This window comes from Corylus avellana, chromosome 1 (genome assembly GCF_965113065.1).
Source record: "Corylus avellana chromosome 1, dhCorAvel1.hap1.2, whole genome shotgun sequence".
NCBI lineage: Eukaryota > Viridiplantae > Streptophyta > Magnoliopsida > Fagales > Betulaceae > Corylus > Corylus avellana.
This window is the reverse complement of record NC_142490.1, coordinates 17,357,808-17,378,017: the sequence shown is the minus strand read 5'-3', so window position 1 is coordinate 17,378,017 and position 20,210 is coordinate 17,357,808. Positions and strand designations below refer to the sequence as shown.

At 33.9% G+C, this 20,210-nt stretch overlaps 1 pseudogene; it reads right to left on the bottom strand.

Moving 5' to 3' along the window:
* Positions 1-9,777: 9,777 nt before the first annotated feature.
* Positions 9,778-13,014, bottom strand: LOC132169293 (uncharacterized; annotated as a pseudogene).
* Positions 13,015-20,210: the final 7,196 nt, after the last annotated feature.

Sequence of the window (20,210 nt, the reverse complement as noted above, 5' to 3'; positions counted from 1 at the left end):
TTTATCCTCCCAAATTTTAATTGCCTTTTCCATTCCCGATTCTCCAAATAACTCTTGTAATAACTAATGTGCCACGTACATACTTCTCTAAGTAAAGGACGGTGATCTATTGCACAAAGCCACATCCATTAACAGTTTCATTTGCCTTCATGACCCGTTCTGCCAAACTATGGGGATTCTATAAAATTCGCCAACATTGTTTAGCCAATAGTGATTTATTAAAACATAATAAATCTATAAAATCCATCAGTCCCTTCATCTTTGAATACCCCATTTTCTCCCAGATTATCCTCCCAATCTTTGAATTATTTTCCTTGTGACCTTACCAAAACTTTTGGATCATATAATGAATTTCTCTACACAATTCCTGTCGTAGTAGGAAGACACTCGTACTATACGTTGGAATTGTTTGGATCACTACTTTTAATAAAATTTTCTTACCAGCTTGTGATAGAAACTTTGTTTTCCAATCGTTCAACGGCTTCCACACTCTGTCTTTAATGCTTTTGAACTCTCTTATTCTGGAATTTCTCACCAGCGTTGGTAACCCAAATATTTATCAAACTGCTGAGTAGCTGAAATTCCTGATTGACCAATGGAGAATGATGATCCTGGATAAGTTGTTTTGTATTTATTTATTTATTTTCCCTTTAATAGCACTTGACCGATTAATATTAGGAAGCCAAAAATATTCTATTTGATTTATATTTCTTATATATTTTGATTTATGTTTATATATTATATATTATATAAGGATTATAACAATATATTGCCGCAATTCTAGCAAACTTTCTTTTCATGGGAGGTTGAGGTCACTTATATATTAATTATGATCAAGTTAAAGCACAATGTATTGACATTTTGTTTCCCAAAATTTTGTAATGTATGAATGCAAGTGATGCAATCATATTTTAAGATTAGTTTATTTTTTAAGCTAAAATAAAAATGCAATGCTTTCGTGGGAGATTAACGTCACTTATGAATTAATATCAACAAGTACATGCATGTTGGCTAGCTGTTGCATTTTGACATTTTTGTTTTTCATAATTTTGTAATGTGTGTAATTAAGAACATGGAATTGAGTAGTTCAAACCCCAACAACAAATGAATGTACGTATAAATGCAAGTGATGCACTAATATTTTAAGATTAGTTTAACCATGCTTTCGCATTGTTCTAACAAGAAAAAAAAAAAAAAGAGGCAATGCTTTCGTGGGAGGTTGACGTCACTTATAAATTATGATCAAGTCAATGCAGGTTCAATTGACATTTCCGTTTTCCAACATTTTGTAATGTATGCATATGATGCATACATTAGAAAAGGGGGAAGAGAATTCGAACTAGTAACCTCTACTTCATTAAGCATGATTCACAGCCGATTGAACTACCCCTTAGAGACCCAAGCCGGTTGTTATAAGCATTTCAAGTTTCTAGAATCCACATAAATTACAATTAACAAAGTCGGTAAATTCAGAGCTACTAGCCGTCCATGTGACACTTTGACCTTATTTTTTTTTATATATATATTATAACTATGGTGCGTTGATCTTATCGATCTGTAAATCACCAACTCCTCACTAATAAATCACCGAAAAAAGTCCAGATCACTAAATTACTAAACAAATGGTGTATAGTATATATATATATATATATATATATATATATAGGTGAATATAGTTTGATTGTAGAGAGGGAGATAAATAAAATATGAGCATTAGCCATGAGCCATCATTTGACCTTTTGACATTTTGTAGTGTAGTCAGAAAGAATAAAATCCAAAAACAGAGAGTAGTTGCGAACTCATTTATAATTCTGTCATCATATATCACCGCTCTTTTAACCTTTACAACGCCATTAAAATTAATTTAATAACTACTGAAGGAGAAACACACTAATCTTTTGGAGAGTTTCAGAAAGATGCAGAATCCATCGAAGAGTTTCGATGATTTTTTTTTTTTTTTTGTATTTTGTAAATAAATAATATTTTAATGGTATTGGGATATATAAGGAAAATTATTTTAAAATATATTTTTCATTGGGAAGCAAAAAGTAATTTTGTGCCATAAATTTAGGAAAAATAAAAAAGAAGCTGTTACATGCTAGTGCTCTTAGGCTACGTACACATCATTGATCCGATTACTGCAGAAGCTATGACAGCTTTAAGAGGTGCAATTTTTGCGAGGAAATTGGAACATCAAAAGGTGGAACTAGAAGGAGACACTAACCAGATTGTATACTAACTGAATATGGGCGAAATGAGACCTACGGTTTTTTTTAAGTCCTCAAATAGGACAATTCCCACGAATATGTGCTGGAAAAATTGTCCAAAAGCATGCAGGTGGGCACCAATTGATCGTTCAAAGGCACCGACTGATCATTATGTACTGTATGCATCTATCGATCGTTGGTCGTAGAAACCCTAGAGATAAAATTTTTAAAACATAAGTTAGAAAATACTTTTATTCACATCTACTTGTTAGATAAAGTTTTACTTTAATTTTTTTTTTTTTTCATGCTCATTAATTTGAAAGAATCCTTGTGGTTTTAAACCAACGATTATTTAAATTAATTGCAACCATATTCTTCTTGCAATTATAGAAGCTATATTTCTTCATTCTCGAGTTTTTCTAATAGCTAGCTCATACAAAATTTGTATAAAGTCTTCATGATGCAGATCAAGATGATGCCTGTTTGAAGGACCCCCTGGTACTGCGCTCGATCCTGCGATCAAGTGCCCACCTACGCTCGATCGCACTCATAACTACACTCGAGTGCACATGGGGGAATTATGTTATTTTTTGTCTTTTATTAGCTAAACCGACTTTATTTTATTGTTTTACTAAGATTAGGGTTTTGAAAGTATTTATTTCGTTATTTTATTAGGTTTAGGGTTTTTAGGGTATTTATGTCTTATTTTAGGGTTAAATACCAAATATCCCCTGAGGATTGGTAACTTTATTTTTACCCTCCTAAGGTTTCACTTTTATCACAAGACCCCCTGGGGTTTTGATAAAGGACCAAATTAGTCCATCCGTTAGTTGACCGTTAGGACTGACACGTGGACCAATCAGATGTTGACACGTGGCACCTATTTAATTTTTTTTATTATTTTTTTCAAATAAAAAAAATGTATTTTTTTTTTTTTGAGAAAAAAAGAAAAAAAAAAATTGGGGGTGGCTCGGCCACCCCCATCCGGCCAGATGGGGGTGGCCTGGCCACCCCCATGGCCAAAGGGGGTGGCCGAGCCACCCCCAATTTTTTTCTTTTCTTTTCTTTTCTTTTTTTTTTTTTTTTTTTTTTTTAAATGCATTTTTTTTAATTTTTTTTTTTAAAAAAAATTAAATTAAATAGGTGCCACGTGTCAATATCTGATTGGTCCACGTGTCAGTCCTAACGGTCAACTAACAGATAGACTAACTTGGTTCTTTTTCAAAACCCTAGGGGGGTCATGTGATAAAAATGAAACCCCAGGGGAGTAAAAATAAAGTTACCAAACCCCATGGGGGTATTTGGTATTTAACTCCTTATTTTATTAGGTTTTGGGTTTTAGGCTATAAATATATGCTTATAGCCTCCAAGAAAAGGATTTTATATTGATTATTGATTTTGTTGAATAAAAAACCTTAGAGTTGAGAGTTTTTCTTTATTTTCCTTCAAAACCTAGAGAGTATCTAGCTTTTATCAAGAAGATTTCTTAAATCATTGATAGAATCAAGATCTATAAATATTTATCCGCTGCTTACTGATATTCTTCGCTGCATCCCACTAAGTCACGCTGCATCAGTTGGTATCAGAGTTCAATTACTTTCCATGAATGGGGAGGAGCAACCACTTTACAGACATGAACGAAGTGCATGTGCGCACGGAGGCAGCATGTAAGGAGCAACCGGCGATTCGTTTGCGGCACATGGAGGAGAGGTTTGGGGGCCTAACTGTGCGGAAGAAGGGGCGTGCGCGCACCCAACACGGGGTCCCTACCGATCATTTGGCTGACATGGATGGTTCGAGCGTTCGTCGTCGTTAACCAAGTCTGTGATACGCGGGGGTGGGAGACAAATTTATTGTTGAGAATGAACCTGTCAATCGTTATGCAGGGCGCAGAGTACGGAAGGAATTTTCAACGGCACAAGCCCATGCTATATCACAGGACGTAGGCATCAAGCTCGACACCCAAAAAGAAAAAATATAAAAGTCCAGCAAAAAGAAGGTGCCTAGAAAGGCGGCTTCTCTTCACAATTAAAAAAGTCGGTAAATTCAGAGCTACTAGCCGCCCATGTGGCACTTTGACCTTATTTTATATATATATATATATATATATATATATATATATATATATTATAACTATGGCGCATTGATCTTGTCTGTAAATCACCAACTCCTCACTAATAAATCACCGAAAAAGGTCCAGATCACTAAATTACTAAATTAATGGTTTATAGTATTTTTTATTTTATTTTAGGTGAATATATATAGTTTGAGTGTAAGGACTAGGGAGGGAGAGAAATAAAATATAACCATTAGCCATGAGCCATCATTTGACCTTTCCACATTTTTTAGTGTAGTCAGAAAGAATAAAATCCAAAAACAGAGATCGTTGTTGCCAACTCATTTATAATTCTGTCATCATCACCGCTCTTTTAATTAACCTTTACAACACCATTAAAATTAATTTAATAATTACCCAAGGAGAAACACACTAATCTTTTAGAGAGTTTGAGAAAGATGCAGAATCCATCAAAGAGTTTTTTATTTTTATTTTGTAAATAAATAATATTTTAATGATATAGGAAAATGTAAAAGAAGCTATTTTAAAATATATTTTTCATCGAGAAGCAAAAAGTAATTTTGTGTCATAAACTTAGGGAAAATCAAAAAAAAAAAAAAAAACCAATTTTCTTTTGTAGACTTCATATATATATATATATATATATATATATATATATATAACTTTTTTTCAAACGTAGCCTCCACCAAATTAGTTCTCAAACTTTTACCTTTTCTAAAACTCTATCCATTATTATTATTATTTTTTTTTTTTGGCATATCAAAGAAAAAAAAAAAGACTATCCACTTGACCAATTTGTTTTGTGTCTAGACCACAAAACAAAAGTCTATGCCTCTAGGAGAGAGATCCACAGATAAAAAATTATGAAACCTACTGCATTGTCTCAGTTTGATTTTAAGGTTAATTTATTTATTTCCATGTAAAATATTTTTAATATTTTTAAATATTAAAGGTTGCGTTTGGGGAATTTGGCCAACCTACTGCATTCACAATTGCAGCTGTCGCATTTAGTTGACTTAACTACTTTCACATTATGGATGCCGTGTGCATTTTTTTTTTTTTTTTTTTTTTTTTTTTTAAGTCTATGGGGTTACAATCATCTTGGAACAAAAAAAAAAAAAGATAAAAAACTATATCATAATTTCCATTGACTTTGTCAGTGATCACTGTTATAAATTCTGAAAGCCTGACATGCATTGTCTTCCTCGAGGTTGAATTGATTTGTCGAGGGAGAGTGATTATCTTCTCTAGACAGGTATTAATTCGTTTGTCTTCTTCACTGCGTCCATCATCACCATCACCGTTTACTTGTCTGATTAATCCTAGTACATCAATTATAATTAGTATAATAAATACAATATTTCAATTTCATGCATTCAAGATACCCAGTGAATTCCTAGCTGACATTATCAAAGTGAAAATTGCTTTCAGTTCTGATCATAGATACCCAGTGTCACCTGCTTAATTTTTTTAGTCATCTGAAAGAACTCTAGCGTCGGGCCGTCGGCTGTACGATGAAAGGGTTTCATATTTGAATAATTAAACTATACACCACCCCATTATTCTCATGTTGATATTTTCAGATTTATGATTTCTCTTTTATCTTTAGTTTTTAGTTTTTATATTATTCTCATATTTGAATAATTAAACTATTTCTCTTATTTCTAGAGTTTTAATTATCCTTTTATTTTAACAACAATATAGAAACTTTTCAATAGATTTCAGGACCTTTATTGGATAAGGCTTTCAGGACTTTTGTTAGCTAGGGTAATATTATTTGAGGAAATAATGCTACTCTTCACGTCCGTGTGATAATAGGTGTGAAGAGTAACAATATTCTATTTGAAAGAATGTGGCTTCAAACATATCACATTGGTTGGTGTCAAATAAGTGTAACGAATAACATTATTCAGATTATATTGACTACTGCTAATCTTCACATTTACTTATCACACTCATATATATATATATATTTCATTTAAATTAGGCATGAGAAGGTAATTTGTAATAGACAAAAGTTTCCTACAGGCTACAAATTGGGTTGGAAGAATTCTTACAATGTAAACCTTTAAAAAAGTAACATGTATCTCTTTGCATAGGATAAGCACATGTATTTTTCATATGGTATGTGTTTCTCACTTGCTTTTTAATATCATTATTAGAATATATGGAAATATATTTTCCGTATATTGCATATTTGGTTAATATTGAAATATTCTCTATTTCAGGCACCATTGGCGGTGACATTGGGCGTTTGTGCTAGACTAATTACACTTACTTATTCTACAAGAGCAAATGCCTAAACGACCCCGGAGTCCTTCGCCCGAAGATGATGAGGATTCTAATCCATTCCCAGACGAAGACCCTCCCCACCGTAACAATGAAAAAAAAGAGTCTAATCCCCGTGAGGAAGAAGACCCTCCTCACCGTAATGATGAAAAAAAGAAAAAGCGACGGCTAAATGACAAAGGTTTTTCCTTTAGGAATGTTATTATTATTATTATTTTTTTTGTATATTCTTAAAATTGATGTGTATTTTAAAATTATATCTAAATTTTTGATACATTATTCGTAATGTTGGGTGTCTATACGAGACTAACTTTATATTTATTTTCTAGATTGGCAAAAAGGACCAAATACACCGCAAAAGCCGCCGATGGTTAAACTGTCCCTAACAAGCCCTGGCCAAGGTATATAATTTGTTCGCTATTTGCCTTATTATTAAATTGCCATGTTAATTATGATTGATTTGTCGTTGAATATAGTAGAGTCCAAACGAAGACAAAAGGAGAGTTCGTCGTCCACAGAAGAGGAGACTCCTGCTTGGTCTAAGCTGATGACGGCGCGTTTTGACAATCATTTCAAACTGCTGGAGACTCAGCTCGCAGAAATGCAAATTCAGATCGGTGCCCTCACTAGCACTATGGAGGAACTTCGTTCTGCATTTAATAATCCTCAACGGAGACCATCTACTGATGAGGATTAGACTTTGATGTTCTATTTGTAGATGATCGTATAGTATAATTATACTTGTATTGTATTTGCTGTTTGAAAACAATTCTCATTGCAATAAACGTAGTTGATTGTGATCAGCTACTGAAGTACCCTTGTTTATCATCCTATGTAGTAGTGGCTAACTTTATCAAATAAGAGGCTAGTGCCTATATATATCAATGTGAATGAGTTTATTTTAATCAATGAATAAATGAGAATTATTTTAGCCTTTTTTTTTTTTTTTTTTTTTTTAAAGCTTTTTTAGAGATGAGATTTCTCTTTTTGAGTTGTGAGTCTTCTTTCTTTTAGTGATAAGATTTTACCAAAATTCTTTTATTGGCCAGTGAGAGTAATTAATTGGTCAACATAAAATTTATCTATCTTTTCTTTGGTTCGTTTTTACCCATGGTCAAAAGTAATTTGAGTAAAAGTTTCGTCAATTTGTGATTAGTGTTATACAAAAAAAACTTGGTAAGCCCTCTTAAAAAAAACCTTATGAGACGTCATATATACTTTTTTTTTTTTTTTTTTTTTTTTTTTGACACGAAACGTAGTATATACTGATGCAGGCCAGGGTGGTTATGATCAGCTTGCCCAACAAATGTCCTGCCAGGGTGCAAAGAACATGTGACGGCCAGAGGCAAGATATATGCAAGCAATTGTGTTGTGCGCGCATGGCGCAAAGAAACATGTGATGAACGACTGTTAAGACAGGTTGATGAGCGGTTAGGAGAATATTTAACGAAAAATCATAACGGTAGCGATATTGAAAAAAATTTGAAAGTTCGATACCCTAAATTGAGAGTTTTTGAATTTTAAAAAATAATTTCAAAATGAGTGGAAGTTCAATAAGTTTTTCTGAAGTTTTCACTTAAATAATACTCTTTGTTTTTTACTAAGCATTAAGATCGATACAATTGAATTAAGTAAAAGATGCTACAAATATTGTCTGAACAAGCCAAAAAAAAAAAAAAGGCTAGTTACATTAATTCTCTTCTATGTGATAGATATTGTGACAGATTGAGACATCTAAAATATAGAATGATTAGTCTCATTAGAATTTCCCATAGTTATTGAAATAGGTTTCAGCTAAAGATTTGGTGTGATCAAGTAAGCTAATTTTCTCATTCCAAGGTGATTTGAGTAACATTGTCATTAGTGTGATTTGTGTAAGTAAAGAAACTTGTGATGTAGACAAACTCACAGGAGTTGAAGCATCTTTCTCATACTGATAGATGACTTCTGCTGTCGAATGCAAGAGGTTTTCTTGCCAACTCTTCCAATGATATCCGCTTTTTGCTATTCTTCGTAGTTGCTAAAGTTGGATCCTTCTTCATAATTGTCAATACTATATCTGTCAACAAATCAACACATTTGATTTGATCATTGTCAAAGGTCGATTCAAAATCATTGTATATATGCTCAATATATCGTATTAAAGTATTAATTAAATGATTAAATTTATCACTTCTTAACGATTTAAAAACTTTTGGGATAAGTGGTATACTTATCATGATATTAGAGTTAGATGGTATAAATTTGAACATTGACTTCAAAATTCACTCCTATTTCAGCTAAATATTCAATGTTGGGCATCATCCATCTATGTGGGTTTTATGCACAAAATTTAAATTTAGTATTCATCTTAATTAATATAATCAGGAGCACATATTAAATATTCCCTCTTCTTCTTTTGGACAAAAATTAACTCCACTATAAGTAGCCTGTTCACCAAATATGTATTTAGACAAAGTTTTTGTCTAAATTGGATTGAAGAAAAGGCCCAAGTTTGTGTTGTTAGAGATTTTTCAATGTTAACGTTGTTGTTCTTTTTTCTAAAGCCAGTTTTCAAGTGAGATCGAACGTTAGTCATTATAGGGTGTTAAGTGATGGAACCCATGTGAACATTAAGAAATTAATTCCTTCTAGGGTTGTGAATTCTAGCTAGTTTCATATGAATTTTACCCAAGTTTAAATTGAGCTTATCTCAATAAATTCATAATTTTATTGTATCCAATAACTAATTTAAGGAGTTTGATGAAGATCGAGTAGCCCAAATATGTACCATTTATAATCATTTTCTTTTTCATATATAGTGAAATAGAAATATCATTCTTGTAGCCTCGTAAATGTAAACAATCTCCCAAAACATATTCCATTCTCTGTGATTTAATTATTCATATTTTGTGTACCTCTATTTTCTTCTATAAGCATGTGCTGATATTAAAAGAGAAGTATAGTAGGAATCAGTTGACAAAATGAAAGTTCTTACTAATGGGTAGCTTGACTATAATCAACCCACTATGGATTTATAGAGAAAAGTACAATGCAAAATAAAAATAGTAAATAATGGTAGCTCTAATCAATGAAGATCTTGATGGAAATGATTTAGAAGAACATCAATTCATAATCTTTCCTTGCTCCATTCTTTCTACAGTCTTTCTTGTTTTCGTTTGACTTACACTTCAAATTTTGATCACTCCCCATCAACATCTTTTGCTAAAAAAGCCTATGTTTATGTGGCCGAAAAAGGAACCTAGACCAGTATGTTGAGCGGATAATATATATCAGCCCAAAGTTGAAAATGTAGCCCAACAAATAAAGTAACTAGGACACCAGCCGAAGCAATTGTAACAATTGGAACCCATGCCACTTCACTGTAATAAACCAAAAAGCAAGTTGCACTAAAAGCTACAACCATACTTGCTATGGAGATGAAGAGTGTTGTAAGTCCAAAAAACAACCTTGCAGGCAATGACGTGAGAAAATCCCCTTCTGCATAACGCGAAGTGAGAATTGACAAAAATATTAGTATCGAAGTTGAAGAGGAGAGCAGTGCCACTGCATCTGATATGAAGAACACCATAAACCAGTTGCTTTTCAAAAAAATTGGTGTTCCTATTTCTTGATTGTTGCCACCTGGTACAGTAAAAGCTGCAGCAAAAACTACTGTGGCAATCAGTGTCGCCACAAGCATGCAATAGTTTGCTGTGTCTTTCATCCACTTTTCACCTTGTTCTTTCAACTTTTCGTGTTCCTTGATGAATAATTCCCAAGGTGTATATGCAGCTTTACCGTCTTGATCTATATTCTTCATCTTCTTGTATGAAGGCAGTACAATCTTTTCTATCTCCTACAATGGTTGAGGTATAAAAATTGACAAGTGAAAGTGCAACCAAAAGAAAAATAAATTTAGATCATATAATTACCACCCACCTTAAACCATAATAACTCTTGTCGCATTTGAAGAGCTGCTCCTGATATGATATTTAGTCGATCTGAAGGAGCCAATTGTCCAGTTAAATGTAGCATGTTGTTCTCATTTAGGTCAGGATATTGTGCAACGATACCCTTGATAGCACCTATCTCATATATTAGATTGAACACGCTCTCTTGCCGATGTTTAACAGCAATATGAAATATACTTTGGTTGTTTTTGTCTACTCTCCATATGAGATCAGGATAAGAGCGTATTAGTATAATTAGATATTCAACATTCCCTAATTCTGCAGCTTTAAAAATAAAAGTCGAATGCTTCTTAACTAGGTTTTCGAACTTGTTTTTTGGCAATACTAGAACCTCTTTCCAGAGAAGATCAACTAATTCATAAGCTAATGTCTGCATCAAAGCTTTGTTACACATTCCTTTGAACCTTGGGATTATGAAAAAAAAAAAAAAAAAACTCTAGTTAAATATCATTTGATTATAAGAAAGAAATATCAATTTTACAATCAATAAAGATGGGAACGGCAATAATTATCTTAGCAAGATTCATAAAAGAAATGATATTTTAAGTTGGGAAAATTATGTCATGCGCCATTCGTTTGTGCTTTCGCGCTTTTCACATTGAGACTTCAGTTTTTAATTTTATAAATTTAAGACATGTAATGCACCATTCGATTGTAGGGCCTTAGCATCCCACCCGCCACAGAGGTCATGCAGAGGATGTTGTGGGGCCTCCGTGACCTCCATATGCACTCTCACGGTGGGGTACGGTGGGTCTACATTACTGGCCATTGGACAAGACCCAAACTTTTTTTCATTGGGTTTTTTTCTTTCTTTTTTTTTTATTTTTTTATTTTTTTAAAGAAATTGACATCATTGTATTTATTTTTCACAGAAGGTGATCAATTTATTTGCAAATCGGTATAGTTGATAATGTATTTTAAATAGAGGAATGTTAGGCTTAATTACAAACAAGTTTTACAAAAAAATTTTTATAAATTGATGTGGCACAATATATATTATTGGAAAGGAGATAAATTCAAATTTTGAAAAACCCAATTATATTGTACCTCATCAATTTGTAAACTTTTTTTTTGTAAAATTTGTATTTAAGCCTAGCATTTTTCTTTTAAATGTATTACATGAGTCATATTTCTTAATTATATATCAAGGCATTATAAGAATAAAAACCTCAAATTTAGGAGTTTTGGGGATAGATGTCCTGCGATTTGAATGTCTAGCCTATTCTCAAACAAATAAATAAATAGAGAGAAATATATACTAGGGGTCAATAAGTTTTTCATATTTGACCCATATTTTCATATAAATTCAATAGATCAACTATTAACTTATGTATAGTTCACATAAGTCTACAAATCTAATGATTGATTTATGAGATGAGAAGAGTCAAATATGAGAAAAATATTGACCCTCGGCATTTCTCAAAAAAAAATTATAAACATCTATAAATTTTTTTTTCTAGGCATCAAGATCGATACACTTTAATTACGTAAAAAGATGCTCTAGCTATAACACCAACCACAACCCCCCCACTCCCAACCCCAACCCCAACCCAATAAAAAAAAAAAAAAAAAAACCTACTTACAATGATCGAGACATCTAAATATAGACTGATTTATCCCATTAGAATTTGCCATAGTTATTGAAATGGATGTCAGCTAAAGATTTGGTGTGGTCAAGTAAGCTAATTCTCTCATTCCAAGGTGAATTGAGCAAAATTGTCATCAATGTCTGATTAGTATTAGAAAAGCAAGCAACTACTAAGGAAAGGTAACATATTTGTGCAAGTAAATTAAAGAAAATTGTGTTGTAGGAAAACTCACAGGAGTTGTTTAAGCATCTTTCCCATACTGATAGCTGACTTTTCCTGCCGATTGCAAAAGGTTTTCTAGCCAACTCTTGCAGTGCTATTCTCTTATAGCTATCCTCCATAGTTGCTAAACTTCGATCCTTAATCAGAATATTCAATGCTATATCTGTCCATAAAACAATACATTTGATTTGATCATTGTCATGATATAAATTCACTTTGAATTGAATTGTAAATTAATTTTCTCAAACTCCCAAATACATACCGTACATATCAGTAGAAATAGTAGCAATAAGGATATCAATGCGTTCGATAGTTTCCAAATCTTCAAAAGAAGTGAGAGGGTATAGATACGACACCATCTTTCTACGTCCGTTTAAAGCTGCCACGTAAAGTGGTGTCTTGTCACCGCTACCGCGGATTAATGGCAGTTCCTTTTGCTTTTCCACCATCTCCTGGGCAATCGACACGATTCCTGATCCAGCAGCAAAGTAAAGGGCTGTGTTTCCATTGTTATTTGGTAATGCTATGTCATCCGGATCCATACATTTGACCAGTTCTTTAACAAAATCAGTGCGTTCTGCTGTGACTGCGATGTGAAGAGCTGTCTCATTCCCTTCTGTTATGGGACGGCGAAAGACATCTGGATATTTCTCAAATAGAGCCTTAGCAACTTTCCAATCTCCTTTTAGGGCAGCTTGATAGAGGGGAACGGAAGTGGCGAGGTAGTAAAATCTTTTTTCCCCTGGAAATTTGGAAGCAGAAGGCATATGAACTATTATATTTTGATGATAGATCATACCATTTAGATACTAAAGAAGCAGGAAGATATATACAAAATATCTAATAAGACAGCAAATGAAAATTTTCTTTTGGGGGTCTCTCTTGGCCTATGCTTAACAGATCATTTTAGCCAAATAATGTGACAACACTTACTCGCCAAAGGATCATCTATAAAATCATTATCTGGTGACATGTTTGATTTAGCGGAATTGAAATCTTCTTGATCGTTATCTTGTCCTGTACTACCAGAAGCCCTTTGAGGAATACTCATTGTTTGGAAATATCTCACTCCTTACAATTGTCACCTTTGACTTTTGTCTTCTTTATTGAGGCTCTCTTGACAACACCCCCTTGGACTTTTTCTTCTTTTGTAAGAAACAAAATCAGATAGACAACATATGATCAGTACATATTTAAAATGGTGTTGCGCATGTCTATAGAATACTAATTAAATAGATGAAGAGTGACTATAACAACTAAGAGAGAGAGAGAGAGAGAGAGAGAGAGATGATGATTTTGAATAAAGATCCTGCATAACTTTTTTCATTTCTCTTGCTCATTATGCTTATCAAATTTCCTTCCATAAATTTAAACATGTAGGATGATCAGAGATAGAGATCCCAGTTGTAGTTGCTTTGCATGTGATACTGAGCATGATTTGTTAGCCAATTTAGCAGGACTGCAGTAAGCCTCCCCTCACAACAAATCATCAATTTTTCCTTTTCAGAAAGTCTTCGTGATGAAATTTGTGAAGCAGTAAATTAGTATATAGGAAACATGCACCATGACAGAAATATCAAGCTTATGTTTTATGAATTGCAAACAAAAAGGGCAAGTGAAAAAAAAAAAAAAGGTACACATGCATGACATTTGCTTAACATGATTAAGGGTCTATTTTGGTGTTTGTTTAACACTCAAAAAGTCCGTTAAAAAAAAAAAATTCGTTTGGTAAAAAAAATTTGAAAGAGCTTTAAAGGGTTCAAAAAGCCTAAAAACGGCTAAAATAAAGCTTTTACCAAAAAACTCTTTTTGATTACAACAACAATTTCTAAAAAAAACTCTATTTATCAAATACAATTTCAAACATACTCTAATAGAAATTGCTATATATTAGCATGATTACAACAACTATTATATATGTTGAAGTAGGCGGTTGAGAACACTTACTATTAGAACTCTAGCTAGCCGTTGCAAATTGAGGCTCAGAGTGATCTGCTGAGCAGTTAAAGGAAACGAAGTTTTTGATACTAAACCTTGCTGGAGTGTTTGGCTACAATGTCCACCAGATTTATAGAACAATCTTCACCATTATTAAATAAATATAATAAAAAATATAATAAAAAATTATAAAAAATAAATATAATAAAAAATTATAAGTTTTATATTCATCCATCCCGCGTTCACTTTGTCAGCAGTCGTTTTTGTTTTCTTGTTTGTGGATCATTGTCGATCGGATGGTAGATTCTCTCACCTTACATCTAAGTCTATTGTTTTGTAAAGTATGAATGCATGTGATGCACTAATATTTTAAGATTAGTTTAACAACCAAAATAATGTCTGCATGCATATGCCCGTTGTAAGTAAGCATTTCAAGTTTCTAGAATCCACGTAATTAAATTAAGAGCAGGAATTAATCTTTGTCGTCGAGGGACCTAGAAGATTAGAATAATAAATGTTAAAAAAAAAAAAAAAATCATTTTCTTTTTATGCAAACAATCTAACGATTTAAAAAGTTAGTCAAGTAAATAATTTTGTTTAATACGAAACGAAAATTACAGGAAGCTCCTCTCGATAATATATATATTTGCAAGCAATGCTTTCGTGTGAGATTGACGTCACTAATGATCAAATCGTATTTTGATTTCTAAAATTTTGTAATGCATTAGTATTGCATGTGATGCCCTAATATTTTAAGATTAGTTTAACAACCCTAATAATGTCTGCAGGCAAGTTGTAAGCTTTCCAAGTTTCTAGATCCAAATAAAGTACATCCAAGTCACACTAAATTCAGAACCGTCAGCCCTCCATATTTGACCTTGTCTGTAAATCACCCGTAAGAAATATGACTAAATAAATAGAAGGTCATAGCGACTATTTATTTAAAACTTATTTTATCCACCTTATGTTTCAATGTTTCATATTCAACCACCTTGATAAACAAAAATAATTGTTTGACCACGACATTTTGACATTCTGTAGTGTTGATCAGAGAGAATTAAAACAGGAGTAGTTTCCCTCTCATTTTCAATATTTTTTATTTGAATATAATATATGTAAAACAGGAGTCGCTGCCCTCTCATTTTCAATCATTTTTTTTTTAAAAAAAAAATTAAATATATATAATCTATGTACATGTGTAAAAAACAAATCTAAAGATCTTTTAAATTTTAGAACGCCATTATAATTAACTTAATAATAACATATAATCAACCATGCGTACTTAATGTATTTTTATTTGTATATTGCCGAGGGAACGCGTCCTTAATTAAGTAATCTTCAAAAATGGAAGGACGAATTTGTAAGACTAGATTAATTGACGGAATTCCCAATGCATTTTTATTTGTACGTCCTTCACAGTAATGTGAGTGCACAACATCAAGTTGGGTGACGTCAGTAATTTTAAAATATTTAAAAGCATAATAAATATTTCAAATATTTCAGAAATAATATAATAAGGAAAATAGAGAATATAAAGTCTAAGTTTGTGATTTTAGCAATATAATCCTTTTTATGTATCGTTTTTCATATTTGTTCTTGAGCTATTAAAATATTATATACACCCAAATTAATCTTGCATGTTTTGAAACAACTAAGAAAAAAGATTAAGTTGGCCAAAAAAAACAAAAAACTGGCGGCTAGAATAAATCATAGGAATGTTGTTGTTAGTTAGAACATTTTTTCTTGAGTCGGACACACTAATCAAATTGCACCTGTAAAGAGAAAAAATAATCAATGGAGCCTATCAAAAAGGAATCGGGAGAGGATAACTCTAATGCTTATAAACTCAGCAAAATCTTTTGAGAATCTAAGTAATGAATTGCAAATGGACAAAGTTTTGGCCAGAGAGCAAAATGCCCCTTTTACTAGGTTGTGGATTACATCTTTTATAGTTAGTTACTTTTAACTACTTTCCGTTGGTTACTGCCCGGTCCTTCTCTTTAGGGTGATCATTTACTCCCCATGACAAGGTCTTTTGAGTACTTTGCTGATGGTACAACTCCGAAAGGCACTCAAAATGACTTCAATGAGAACTAAGATTGTTTTGACAGCACATGAGAGTAAACAAAACTTAAAAATTGAAATCTGTAAAGAGAACTACTTAAGAAAAGAGAAAATAATGATTAATTAGGGAAGACACAAACTTTAGTTGCTCCAAATAAAAACACATAATAAATCTGAGAGACTAAAATTTTATTAATACTCCAAAACTAAATTGAAAAATAACGCAGACTAAATGTCCTTATACAAGCAGCAAAGTTGGAGACAAAGCAAACAGATATTATTCAAATCTTATAGCCGATTTGTGTCATTCTTGTGCCGATATTCTCTGTCAAGATATTTTAGTCTCATTAATTTGCACAAGTCAACTATGAACTCACTTGCATTAGCCTCTCCGGGTTGGAATGAACTCGCCATCGAGTTCAAGTCATCTTTGTCAACATCAATAAAATAGGGAATCAAGTGTTTCATGTTTAACACGTCAAAAGTCTTCAAATGATATTGGAAAACATAGCTGGTATGCAATTTCATTTATCTTCTGCAGAATCTTATAAGACCCAATCTTTCTTCTCTGCAACTTGTTATACTCCCCAACAGAGAAATTGTCATGTGTAAGTGAACCCTCAAGATTAAATAATTAAATTTACATGGAGTATTATTCGTAGTGTCTTCAAATTAATTAATTTTAGTTGAGATCAGTACACAATGCTAATTATCAAAATATACTATAGCAAAAAGAAAAAATAAATGATCTGAGATAAACTAATATACATCCTTAAAAAAAATCATGTATGATCAATGTAGACTTAAAGCTTTCAAACAGACATTACTATAACATTAACAACTAACATCTATCTAAGCCCCATACTCCCATTCTTCTTCTTCTTGGCTTTGGAAAGGCATCCGTAAATCCCAGCCTATTATCTCCCAAGGTGCCTGCCATAGAATCCATAGATTCTCCTCCCTCTTAGTTTGGAACTCCCCTAGGATTCCAGCTATTCCTTTTTTCCTCCATTCGCTTCCAATGAGCAAATCCTCTCATCCAGATTTGATGATTTCGGATCTCATCTCCCCAAATGGATCTTGGAATCTCCCTCTTCTTCTTTCCTTGTTCACTCCCCCACAGTGTCAAGGAGATTTAGAAAATTCCCATTAGCCTTATCCCCTCCACAAAATTCCTCTGGACCCCTTCATCAAATGGCCTTTTTTTCTCTAGTTCAGCTTATAGGTTAATCAGTAGCAACATAATTAACTTTGCTACTTCTCCTCTAGAGTCTAGCTCTTGGAAATTGTTATGGAATCTTGAATAGAATGCTAGTCTGATTCTCTTTATCTGGAAAATAGCCTGGGGCATTCCCCCTTCAAAGATCAAGTTGAAAGCAGTCTTTTATTTCCCCGCTTATGATTCCCTCTGCCCTCTCTGCAACTCTGAAGATGATTCCTTTTCTCATCTCTTCATTCAATGCATTTTTGTTAGGGTAGCCTGGAGATCCTCTTTTTGGCCCCTTGATTCCCTGGCTTGGTCCTCTCTTCATCTCTCAGGCTGGGTTAAAGGCATTATCCACCCCCATCTCTCTTTTGGCATTCCTAAGGCTGACTCACATTTGTTTCAAATTTTTGCTTCGGTTCTTTATGATCTACTTTGGTTCTCCAGAAACAAAGTTGTGCATGAAGGTGTCATCCCATATATTAACCTTCTTGCCAACTCCATCAGAAGAACCACTTTAGATCATGCAGCAGCTTGGAAGTCTTCCTCTCTTTCTTCAAAGGAACTTTGGTCCCCTCCTCCAATGGGTTCTCACAAGATTAATTTTGATACTACTATTAGAGAGCAGTTTTTTGTCCACACAGCTGTGTGAAGAAACTCTAAGGGCAATATCATCAAGGCCATCTCTTAGATCAACCCCCCTTGTGACCCCAATTTTGGTGAATCCCTTGCAGCTTAGCTTGTTGCCTCTTTGAAGCTGAAGAATTTCATCATTGAAAGTGACTCTTTGGTGGTTATCTCAGCTCTACAGCAACCTTCTATCACTCAAAACTGGCATATAGAATCTGTTATTGCTAATACCATGTTACTACTTCCAGCCTCTTCCATTTTGGAGGCTAAAAAAGTTCACAGAAGTACTAATTTATGCACCCACCATGAGGCATTTTAGGCGGCGGCAAGAGTTTTTTTGAGCTGCGTTCCCACTTACCCCTTCCCCACCCCCTTCCACCCCCATTTATAGTGGAAAAGATCCACCTCCCTCTCTTGTTTGTCCCTGTACGTAATAGGGACTTTGGTTCCCAATTTCAGTAATGCAAAGTTTGTTACAGAAAAAATAAAAAATAAAATCTATCTATGTAAACTTAATAATACAATTTCATTCATTTGACTTCTTCATCGATCACAATGAATTTCTCACTCTACAACTAATGCAGATCGCAGAGTTCCTGGAACTGCGATCGATCACACATTGATTGCGATTGAGCGCACCAAGCCCCTGAAGGTGTGATCAAGCACCCGCGTGCTACGATCAAGCGTACGCGGGAACACTATGTTATATTTTTCTGCGTTTTTGAGTTTAAACCGACTTTCTTTCCTTGTTTTGGTAGGATTAGGGTTTTTTGAGTTATTATTCCGTGTTCTACTAGTAATAGGAGTCTAGGGGCTATAAATACATGCATATAGCCTCTAGAAGAATAATTTATGTTGATTTATCAGTTTTCTCTTAAATAAGAATTACTCATAGGTAAGTTTTCTTTATATTTTTCCTTGGGCTCTAGATAGACTCTACAGTTTTGAGAAGAGTTCTTAAATCATTGATAGAGTCAAGATCTATAATTATTTATATCGTTCCTTATTGATGGTCTTCGCTACTGCCCACCAAGTCACACTGCATCAGTTGGTATCAGAGACCAGTTACTTTCCATGAATGGGGAGGAGCAACAGATTTGCAGATATGAACAAGGTACACATGCACATACAGGCAGCACGTAGGGAGCAAACAACAATCGTTCGGCCGAACGGTTCTTGTCACCAACTAAGACCATGATTCGCGGAGGCGGAAGGCAAATCTAACGCTGAGTGGTGGCAATACAAAGAGGATCGACTCAGGGCTATGAAGGATCAAATTGAAGACCTCACTGCCCAAGTATCTGACTGGTGTCATCACAATGGGAATGGATCTAGAAACCTATTTATGGAGCGTCGAACGCAGGGACGTCAGCACCTTGCGCAAACTCATGCCAATCAGTGGGTGACTAGATTCAAACTCGATATACCGAAATTCCAAGGTTGTTACCCAAAGAGTTCATGGTGGCAAAAAAAAAAAAAAAAAAAATTAGAAAATTTTCACAAAAAGAAGTACCTAGGAAGATGGCAGAATTTATGCCTAAGGAGGGGGCGGAGATCAAGTGTCGTTCGGTCTCCCAATACATTAAACATACGTGCCGACCATTTCAAACTATATGCACCACGAGAGGCAAGGGGGCCAAGCTTATCATTGATCCAAGGAGTCATGAGAATATAGTCTCGAAGGAAGCAGTTCGGAAGTTGGGGCTTGAGACCAAGAAACATCCTACTCCCTATAAATTGGAGTGGCTCACAAAAGGAAATGAGGTAACGGTTTCTAAACGTTGTCTAGTGTCCTTTTCCATTAGAGCTAAATATAGAGATACTATATGGTGTGATGTGGTCGACATGGAGACGTGTCACCTGTTATTGGGCAAGCCGTGACAAGATGAGAAAGCTGCTATCCATGATGAAACAAAGAACACGTACAGCTTCATGTTGCGTAAAACCAGATTGATGTTGCTACATGGCCCATGGGCAGAGCCAAAACTTTCACAAGGGGATGGCCAATCCTTTGTAGCCAAGCAGGAGTTGACGGAC